The sequence below is a fragment of the Apium graveolens genome, chromosome 4 (genome assembly GCF_009905375.1).
Source record: "Apium graveolens cultivar Ventura chromosome 4, ASM990537v1, whole genome shotgun sequence".
Lineage (NCBI taxonomy): Eukaryota > Viridiplantae > Streptophyta > Magnoliopsida > Apiales > Apiaceae > Apium > Apium graveolens.
In genome coordinates, this window is record NC_133650.1 from 163,212,060 (window position 1) to 163,223,087 (window position 11,028).

Below are 11,028 nucleotides of genomic sequence, written 5' to 3' on the forward strand. Positions count from 1 at the left end.
TTAATATACATCGATTCGACATACGTTGATCATATTATTATAAACATATCGATCCAAACGTTGTTACAAGATTGTAACTAATCGATTTGATGATGATATTGTTTATAACGAAAATGGGCATAAATAAAATAATACATATTATCACGGTATTATTGAACCGACTAAAACATTCAAATTAGAAAATAATTTGGCATGTGATAAAAGAAAATAATATAAACTATTCGTACATGCTTAAAAATTTAAACCATTGATTTGAAGTTATGTTGTTGGGTCCCAATGTGTTTGTAGAAGGGGGGGTTGAATACAAACAGTACCGAATAATCGAATAAATGTGGAATAAAAAAATGTGAAACAAAATTCAAGTTAAATAAGAATATTATTAAACTTGAAAGGTGTTACAACAACTGTATCGATTACAAGGAATTAATCTCAAATTAATTATCACAAATTTAGAATAAATTCGATATGAGCTTTTTCTATTTTTGTAATAATTAGAATCAAATGCTAAACGCGATTTGAGATTAAGTTCTAGGGATTTTGATCCGCTAGATTGTTACACAAGAGCAAGATAAAGATTTCTAGTGGATTGGATTTAACTTTACAATCTAGAAATTTAATCTTGAAGTATGCAGATGAAAAGATGAAATATTTGCTTCTTGTTTTTCTTTTCTGCTTTGTTCTTGACTTCTGTGTTGTGGATGAATGAATTGTATTCTGCTTCTGCTTCTTTTAAAACAAACAGCCAAATGAAATGAACTGGCATGACAATCGGTGAGACAATCCAATTATACTAGCAAGACAATCTGTTGAATTGGAGAGACTTTCGGTATGACTATTGTTTGTACTAGCAAGACAATCTGATTGAACTAGCAAGACAATTCTCTTCCAGTGTAACTTTCGGTAGGACAATTGTTTGTACTAGCATGACTTTCGGTATGACTATTGATTGTCATACCGATTGTCATACTAGTACAATCAGTTTGACTTGCTGAATTTAAATGAATTTTAATCCAATTTAAATTCTGAAAATTCCTAAAATTAATTCAGAATTAATTAATCAATTAATTCAATTAATAAATAAATTATTCTTCACAGATATAATTTATTTTCTTAATTAAATTAGATAAACTTAATTAATTAATAGAGAATTAATTCTAGTCTTCAACAGCACCCATTCTTCTGTAAATCTTCTGAAAATCACTGAGATATATGAATCAATTCCACCACTTCAATGTTGACACTCGATGTACTGTCTGGTTCATGAGTGACTAACTTCCGTGACGTTTCTTCATGTCTTGACTTTGATACTCTGATTTTCTTCAGATTAAATCCTTGTAATTATCTGATACCCTGACGAGATCTCTGTCACTTGATTAAATCCACAATCTTGATTTATATCACTGAGGCATGATCAATTTCTTGAACTTCTTCCAGTGAATTAATTCCTCAAGTCTGTAGATGAACCTTGTTTCTGAATCCTTTGACAGATGTTACTTTGCGAGATCTCTTTGACGGTAGATCCACTATTTACTTATTACATTCTTATTTGAGTTGAGTTAAATCCTCGAATATACGAGTAGGCTATGACATATGCCTTTCATATGTCATTGATACGGGCTAAAATAACAAATATAGTTAACTGAATTTGTTGCATGGATTAAAACATACATACAATATAGACTAAAATAATATACTACTCACCCGAAATAAAGGAAAATAATATTTAAACTGGACTAATATAAAATTCAAAATAATCTAAATATAATTACTTAGATGTGGTTGCTAAGAGACTTATATAATTATGGTTAGAATAAAACAAAACCTTATATACTATTCACCAGGACTAAAAATGATTTATACAATTATTCAACGATAAAATAAAATTAAAATCAAAAAATATTTAGATCAACTAAAACTAAATAATTTATACTTTTTCGGACTAAAAAATATATAACATATATTCGAGCTTAAACAAATTAAATCAAAATTGAAAATAATTGGTTTGATTTAGTCAGTATAATTCCTCTTAAATTAAAACAATAATTAGTTTGATTTATAGATAGCTCATAACATATATCGAAATTAGTTACTATAATATAATAAAGAAATATATCTGGTTATAGTTATTCAGGCATATTTATTCTTTTAAAATATATATTTAATAAAAGATTATAAAAAAAATTATAAAATAATATTTTTTTTAAAACAAACGTGCATCGCACGGGTTTTAGACTAGTATATATAATAGAGCAACTAGGGGGTTTCATAAGACATTTTATTCATATTAAAATTACTAAAGTACCCCTTATAATTGTATGTTAATAATTATTTCATTTAATATATGCATGTATTAATTGCATCTAATATGTATGTATTAATTAGTATGACTCATTATTACCTATATTTATTACTACTTCATTATCTAACATTAACAATTTATCACTATATATATATCGGTTTGTCTAGTGTGTGCTCATGGGCATATGCTAAGAAAGTGTGATAGATGAGTTGTAAAAATTTGATTGGTTGAGATTTATGTGCATGCAGGGGGTTCATCTTTATTAATGAGTTTTTCACCAATCAAATTTTTAAAACTCATCTATTACATTTTATTAGCATGTGCCCATGGGCACATACTAGAAAAATCCTATATATATATATAATGTAGAGTAAAGTTCTATGGAGTCCACGGAGTCCTCAGAGTTTATCTATGTTCTGCAAATAAAATATCTTCTAAAACGTGTTATCTTGCAAAACATGTTTCACAAATATCATTACTTCAATAAAATCATGCAATTCTCATATATTTACAAGTACAATATGTATGTTCTGCAACATGAACATTTATGTTCTGCAAACTAAGCATGTTTTATAGAATAATATATTTTGCAACGTTTTACTTGTAAAATCTATGCAATCTGCAAGATATTCAATAAAATTGTGATATTTGTAGAATATCATTCGAAAAATAATACGTTTTGCAACAATTTATGTTATATTTTACTTGCTGAACATATATGGACTCCAAGGACTCCAATAAAACAGGGGACTCCATAGAACCTAACCCTATATATGTATATTTATCTTATTATGATAATACGAGAAACTATTATAATAAAGTATCATTATCATAAAACGGCGAAAACTAAATATTAACGAAGATCGGACTAAAAAATTTCAAACGTATTTAGATAAAACAAATATAGAACTTTCATTTTTATAAGAAAAACATTTGAACAAACTATAGAATCATTAATATTATGACACATACTTACCATTCATGAGATCATCGGTCTCACAACATATACTTCCGTCAAAATTAACAATCATGTGACTCACTTATCGCTCCTTTAACAAAATACATTAGTTATTTTTTTAAAAAAATATTCATTCGCATTTTCAACATGTGTGGTGAAAAAGACTGACAATCACTACAGTGAATACTGCAAACCCAAAATAAGAAATTAAGACAACTAATGCAAGTGAACTAAATTTTTTCTTATTCAATTAACATGATCTTGTCAAATAATTATGAATGTTCATACTCGATGGCACCAATTGTAGAATTCCAAAATTAGAAAAAAGATAATCTCACAACATAACATATACTTCATTTATGTAATATGAAAATGGTCCATACGCGAGGTTAGAAAACGTTTGTTCCTCGCACATGTTATAGAATATACAAATGGAAGAAACTCATACTTACAATAGAGGTCATTACACACACAAAGTTAACTTCTCACAAGTCACAACATGCTATATATATATATATTTAACAAGCATGTATACAAATTTTAAAATATTTCAGAATAGAGTATTCATGTGCCTCGCACGGGATATAGAGCTAGTTATTAATTAATTCATAAATAGTTAGATCACAATACCTGATATTTATGATATATTTTGAATATCAATTTGGAACTTTTAGTTTTTTTTATATAAAAACTAATTTGATCAATACAAATTAATTTGTTCAATTTTAAAGTAAGAATAAATAATTATGTTTATATGGTACACTCCTAAACCACACTGTTGTTTTCTGCCCCTTAACCTGATAAATTTATAATTTTTTGTATAACTTCTAAGAAAAGAAAAGAAAACTTAATTTCGTATAAAATAGAAAACTAGCGTGTTACAATCAATTTAAAAAGTCATGTTTATTGTGAATGGATGTCCCTAGAACTTTCTAGATGTTATACATGGATGATCCTAGAATATTATAGGTTTAATCTTTTGATCTTTCATAAATATGAGTCCGTTGACTTCTCAAGTTCATGTATCAAGTTCATGTATCATGTATATCCTACACCTATAAATAGCCATCTAAATGGAGTTTGTAAACTCACTTGGAAATAATATATTCTCTCTTTCTCTTCTTCTCTCTTGGAGTATCTATACTATATTTATAATACGTAATCAGCACGATTTGCTTAAAAAGTTTGGAGGCCACTTACTGTACAAGAAGTCACCTACATATCTTTTATATTTATCTCACCTAAGGTATGTAATCTTTCTTGTTAAGATAACTTGATTTTTTATTATATCTTTACATAAACATATATTCAAAATATGTCTATTTTTGGTACTATACTTTTTTGCACTAGACATATAATAAAAGAATAATTACATGAATGTGTCCCGCCTTGTAATTTGTTTTATATGTACATAATGTTAAACCTAGCTAGAAGATTTATCATATGTTAGACTAGTTAATTACCAAAACAAGTTGTTTTAATGTGCCCAAAATATACAAAATTATTAGTTTATAAGCATTTATGTAAATTTATAGTTTCATTTTAAATCACGGATGCAAGTGATGAAAGTTGTTTATGTGATATAATAGGCATCAAAAGATTATATGGTAATCTTTGGAAATATTTTATTCTACCCACATCAATGATAATTATAAGTTTTCTAGCATATATAATTTGTTTAGCTTCACATACATGACATCACAATTTTATTTTTGTAAAATTAGATATACATACATGTTTGAAATAATAATAATATATTTTTGTGATTATTTTTCTAAGAATAGCAAACTTCACCAAACTTGAATTTGAGGCTCTTGATATCACCGGAAAGAATTATTTATCATGGATACTAGACATTGAAATTCATTTGGCCCCTCAAAGTCTTGGAGACACCATTAAAGAGGGAAACAAATAATCTGAATCAAACCGCGTAAAATCGATGATTTTTCTCCACTGTCATCTCCACGAAGGACTTAAAACTGAATATCTTACTGTGAAAGATCCACTTGAACTTTGGAAAAATTTGAAAGATAAATATGATCATCAAAAGTCTGTGATTCTTCCAAAAGCTCGATATGATTGGATGCATTCGAGACTTCAAGATTTTAAAACCGTCATTGAATATAACTCCGCGCTTTTTAAAATCAGTTCTCAACTAAAATTAAGTGGAGAAAATATTACTGACGCGAACATGTTAGAAAAAACTTATTCAACTGTTCATGCTTCGAATGTACTCCTCTGGCAACAATATCATGAAAAAGGTTTTACAAAATATTCAGATTTAATTTTTTATCTTCTTGTTGCTGAACAAAACCACAACTTTTGATGAAGAGTCATGAGTCTCGCCCACCTGGCTCTAGCCCTTTCCCTGAAGTGAATGCGGCAACTTATAGTTTTGGGCGTGGATGTGGCCATGGACGTAGACGCGGTCAAGGAAATCAAGTAAGAAACAATTATCCTTGTAAACAAGGAAAATCAAATTATAACCCGAAGTTTGTGAAAAAAGATGAAAAGGTGGAGAAAGATAAGAGAGGGCAAAAGAATGTTGAGAATATTTGTTATAGATGCGGTATGAAGGGTCATTGCTTACGTACCTGTCGTACGCCTAAGCACTTAGCTGACCTATACAAAGTATCCCAGAAAATGAAAGGAAAGATTGCTAAAGCAAATTTAGCTTTCCAGAATTAAGGACCCGAGTACAACCCCTCTGACATGACACATTTAGATGCGTATGATTTTTACGAAATCCCTGAAGGAAGCGGCAATATGAATGATACATATATGATATAATTAATTATTTGGATGAAAGTTTTTTTTATTATGTGTAAGACATTTTATTTCTATGATTATTATTATTAAGTTACTAATTCTATGTACTTTTATTTGAAGTGCTATGGATATTTCTCATTCTCGCATTGATCACAAAATAAATGAAGATATTTGTCTTGTGGATAGTGCAACTACTCACACCATTCTTAAAAATGAAAAATATTTTAGTCATCTAAAAAAATGTAAAAGTAATGTTTATACAATTTCCGAAAGTACATGTATAATCGAAAGCTTCGGAAGAGCTCATCTTTTGTTACCTAAAGGAACAAAATTTATTATAAATGATGCAGTATTCTCTCTGAAATCACAAAGAAATTTATTAAGTTTAAAGATATTTGCAGAAATGGATATCATGTCGAAACAATGAGTAAAGAGAATAAAGAATTCCTTAATATCACATGCATAATTTCGGGTAGGAAAAGTATCAAGGAACAACTACCCGCCTTTACTTCCGGATTATATGTAACACCCCCAGATCTGGGGTCGGGAATCCGGGTCGTCACTGTCTTTTTTTCCATAAATATCACTTAACTTAATTAAAGATAAATAACCTCATGTTGTGACCCCATAATAACACACATCACAACACGTTATAGTCTCAGAGATGAAATTGAAATAAGTACAAGTCCTTGAATCCACAATTTAAAAGTTATTACAACCCAAAATGATTACTTAATAAGTTTACAGTTAATTGCCATTATCTGCCACAAGTTATAATTATACATAACTGATTCCCAAAAGTAGAGTGCCTGGTCTACAGATAGATCTACCTCTGCAACTATAGCAGCTATGATATCAACGGGAATACACGGGACGCTTCCCACGCTCTTGCGCTGGGTCTGCTGGAGTCTGACCATCTTTCCTAACTGTTGTTGTGTGATAAAGAAATGAAGCAAGAGTGAGCATTACAGCTCGCAAGATAATATATAGTGTAATCAATAATGCAAGTATCTAAATAGATAACTTACTGGAAATCTTTATCAAGTGTAAGATAATTACTTACTGGATATAAGCTAAAAGGGAGATGAAGTTACCAAATACTTCACTATACTTATATCATTTTAGAAAACTACTTGAACTACCATTGTTCAAAGTATAATAAGTTTTCGAAGTTCGTCACAGAGATGGGACTACAAGATAAGACTTGAATATATTCAATCTTTGAAATAACAGTTGAAAGAATGAAGTTATGAAGATACTTCACTAGTCCCGATATATATATATATATATGTATATATATACCTCTATATATACACATCTCATACACTCTTCTGCTATAAAAAGTATAAGCAGAATTGTCATTCCCAAGAATTTTGGAAAGAAGAAACTTTGGCATAAACCTGATATCTTGCTGATTAGGCAAAGATACCAATTAAGTCACCTTTTCTACTAGTAGATGGATGAATCCCCCATTGGTCATCACCCTGGCCGCATTAGGACCTTATGCTGGACTGCCACTCAGCCACATACGCATTTGATGGACTCCCAATGAGCCACTTACACTTTCATGGACTCCCACTGAGCCCATGTTGCTTATGCCGACGTATTTCGATTGGGCTTACTTCCCAAATATTGGGCAAGTAATCAAACTCTTTATCAAGTTAGCAACTTCGTTGCTCCAAAAATACACCACAGAGCCGGATCCCTCGGATTTTTGAGCGAGTATTTAAGTCCCCTTCGAAAGGAAGATCTTAAATTTGAAAATGAGTTTTGGGATCCGCTCTAACTTTTAAAATCATTTTAAAGGCTCGAAAATATTTTTAAGAATGTTTGGAGTAATGCTGATTTAATAAAATAAATCAGTCCCGATATGTTGGAGAATATCTGAATATCACTATTTAAATAATATTCCCATAAAGGATAATCTTTATAAAAATAAATGAAGTAGAAGTTTTAAAAACTCATACTTGAAACGAATAATAAATAACAAAAGATATACTTATATGAAAGTACGATCTTTATTTGAATAATCGAAAATAAGTTTGATTATTATTCAAAACTATCGAATATACCTTATCCGATTAATAGTTATAGAAAACTATATATATATATAAATATATATATATATATATATATTATACTCGGGATCATCGACTCCCGGTTTAGAAAAATGTTCACCTTCGGGTCCCCTATACTAAGGGTATACGCAACTACTGCTTATCTCTAGCATAGGTATTATGCAACTTATAAGCATTTGAATCAACAATTAGATATCAAGATTACGAAACAGGCATGCATATATACCATATCAGCACGCTCCAATATATCGCAAGACTTGTTAATAACAATCATGCACTTATCACAAGATAATGCATATACATATATACATCACAACAACAATTATACAGGTAGAAAACTAGCCTGAGCGACTGGGGGTGGTAAAAGGCCTGGGACGAGTCTGATAACCTATAAACAACATATAAGTTGGAATTAAACCACGGTCGCTTAAGAAACTAGACTTTAAGCAATTAGTCTCTAACGTTCGTTTTTACGCTTAACGATTCACATAAGTCGCTCAAGTACCCTCGGATCCACCATTTTTAATAAATTAACCGTTACGAATTTTGTTAGATATATTTGATAATGTCATGGCTAATATGTTTTATGTTTAGCTTTCAGATCTTACTTGAATAGGATAAATCAGTACTTAACTGTTGATCAGTACTTATACTGGAAGTCAGGACTTAAGGATATCAGTACTTATGTTATCAGGAGATAATCATCAGAAGATAGATATCAGAACTTAAGTGCTGAAGGACGATCAGATAAGGACAGTAGCTGATTAAAGGAAAGAAGATCAAGATAAACATAAGAAGAGATATGCATGAAGAAGGAATTCTGTAAAGAATGGAATACTTGGAAGAAAAGATATGTGATTGATATATTTTAGGAAGCAGAATTATATTCCATATCAATTAGCGATTATCTTGTAACTGTGTAGTATATAAACACAGACATAGGGTTTACACTATAAGTGTTATCATTATTCGAGAAGATTATTCATTGTAACCCTAGCAGCTCTCGTGATATTGTTCATCACTGAGAGGTAACAGTTCCATACTGTAATAGAGTTTATTGTTTCAATAAAGTTTGTTTTCTGTTACTTAAGTTCTTAAAGTTCGATTTGAGTGTACTATACACTGTATTCACCCCCTCTACAGTGTGTGTGTGACCTAACAAGTGGTATCAGAGCCTATCTGTTAACACACATATAGTCAAAGATCCAAACACAATCATGTCGGACACAGAAACTCCAACTAAGCCTACCAAAACTGAGGAACCACCAAAGACACAAATTCAGGTCGGTATGAGACCATCAGAGTTCCCATACTGAGACCATCTGAATATCCCATATGGAAGGTAAGGATGACCATGTTCCTGGAAGCAACAGATCCAGAATACCTTGATAGAATCAAGGAAGGCCCTCACAAACCAACCAAGCTCGCAGTTGCAGTTGCAGGTGAAGCAGCAAAGACCGTACCAAAGGAGAAGAGTGATTATACTGCTGAAGATATAGCATCAATTGCTAAGGATGCCAAGGTACGAAACTTACTGCATAGTGCCATTGATAATGTAATGTCAAACAGGGTAATCAACTGTAAGACTGCTAAGGAGATATGGGATGCTCTGGAAACAAGGTGTCAGGGAACGGAGACAATTAAGAAGAACAGGAAGACAATACTCACTCAAGAGTATGAACACTTTGACTCAAAGACTAATGAGTCATTGAATGATTTATATGATAGATTTGTCAAACTTTTGAATGATTTGTCATTGATTAATAAAGAGTATGATCTTGAAGATTCAAACCTTAAGTTCATGTTAGCTCTTCCTGAATGCTGGGATTTGAAGGCAACGACAATAAGAGACAACTATAATCTTGATGAAACAACTTTTGACGAAATCTATGGTATGCTCAAGACTCATGAGCTTGAGATGGAACAAAGAAGCAAGAGGAAAGGAGGAAAGTCAAGGACAGTTGCTCTTAAGGCTGAAGAAGAATCCCCCAAAGCAGCTTCCTCAAAGAAAGACAAGGGTAAAGCTCTTTTCATAAAGTCTGATACTGAGTCATCAAGTTCTGAGAGTGATTATGACTCAGATTCTGAAAGCTTGCCTGAGACTGATGCTGATGAGGAGATGATGAAGCTGTGTGCTCTTATGGTGAAAGGAATCACAAAGATTGCATACAGGAAGTTTAGAAAGGGAAAGAAGTTTTCTAGGAAAGGCATAAGTTCTGATAAGAAGAATTTCAGAAGATCTGAAGGCAGAGGAAGAAAGTCTGACAAAGGAGATTAAACCAATGTTAAATGCTATAACTGTGGTGAGAAAGGCCACATATCTCCTGATTGCAAGAAGGTAAAGGGTGACAAAGGCAAGGCTCTTGTCACAAAGAAGAAAAGCTGGACAGACACCTCAGACTCTGAAAGTGAGGAAAACTATGCATTGATGGAAAATGCTGATAAAGAAAGTGCTGAGAGCAGTTCTGAAGCTGCTGAAACAAAGGTACCTCGGACTACTTATGCTTTTCATACTGATGATATTAATGAGTTGAGAAGATATTAAGCCTATGTTAACATGTGAAAGATTAACTTCTGAAAATCTTGCATTTAAGAAAAGAAATGATTTCTTAGAAAAAGAGTTAGTCATGTTCCATCAAACTCAGAAGGATAGAGATAATGATTTTTATGTTAGGGATGAAGTGCTAAAAATGAATGAATCTCTAAAAAATGAGTTAGAAAAGGAAAGAGAGATTATCAGGACTTGGACTAACTCTGGCAAAACAACTCAAAATTTGCTAAGTAGTGGAAACTGGAAAGAGGGCTTAGGTTATGGAGAAGATAAGAATGATAAAGGAACTGAAGAAATTAAGCCTGTTGATAAGCAAAAGCCAAAGTTAAAACCTGTTAAGTTTGTAACTGTAAAGTCTAAAAATGAGAAATCA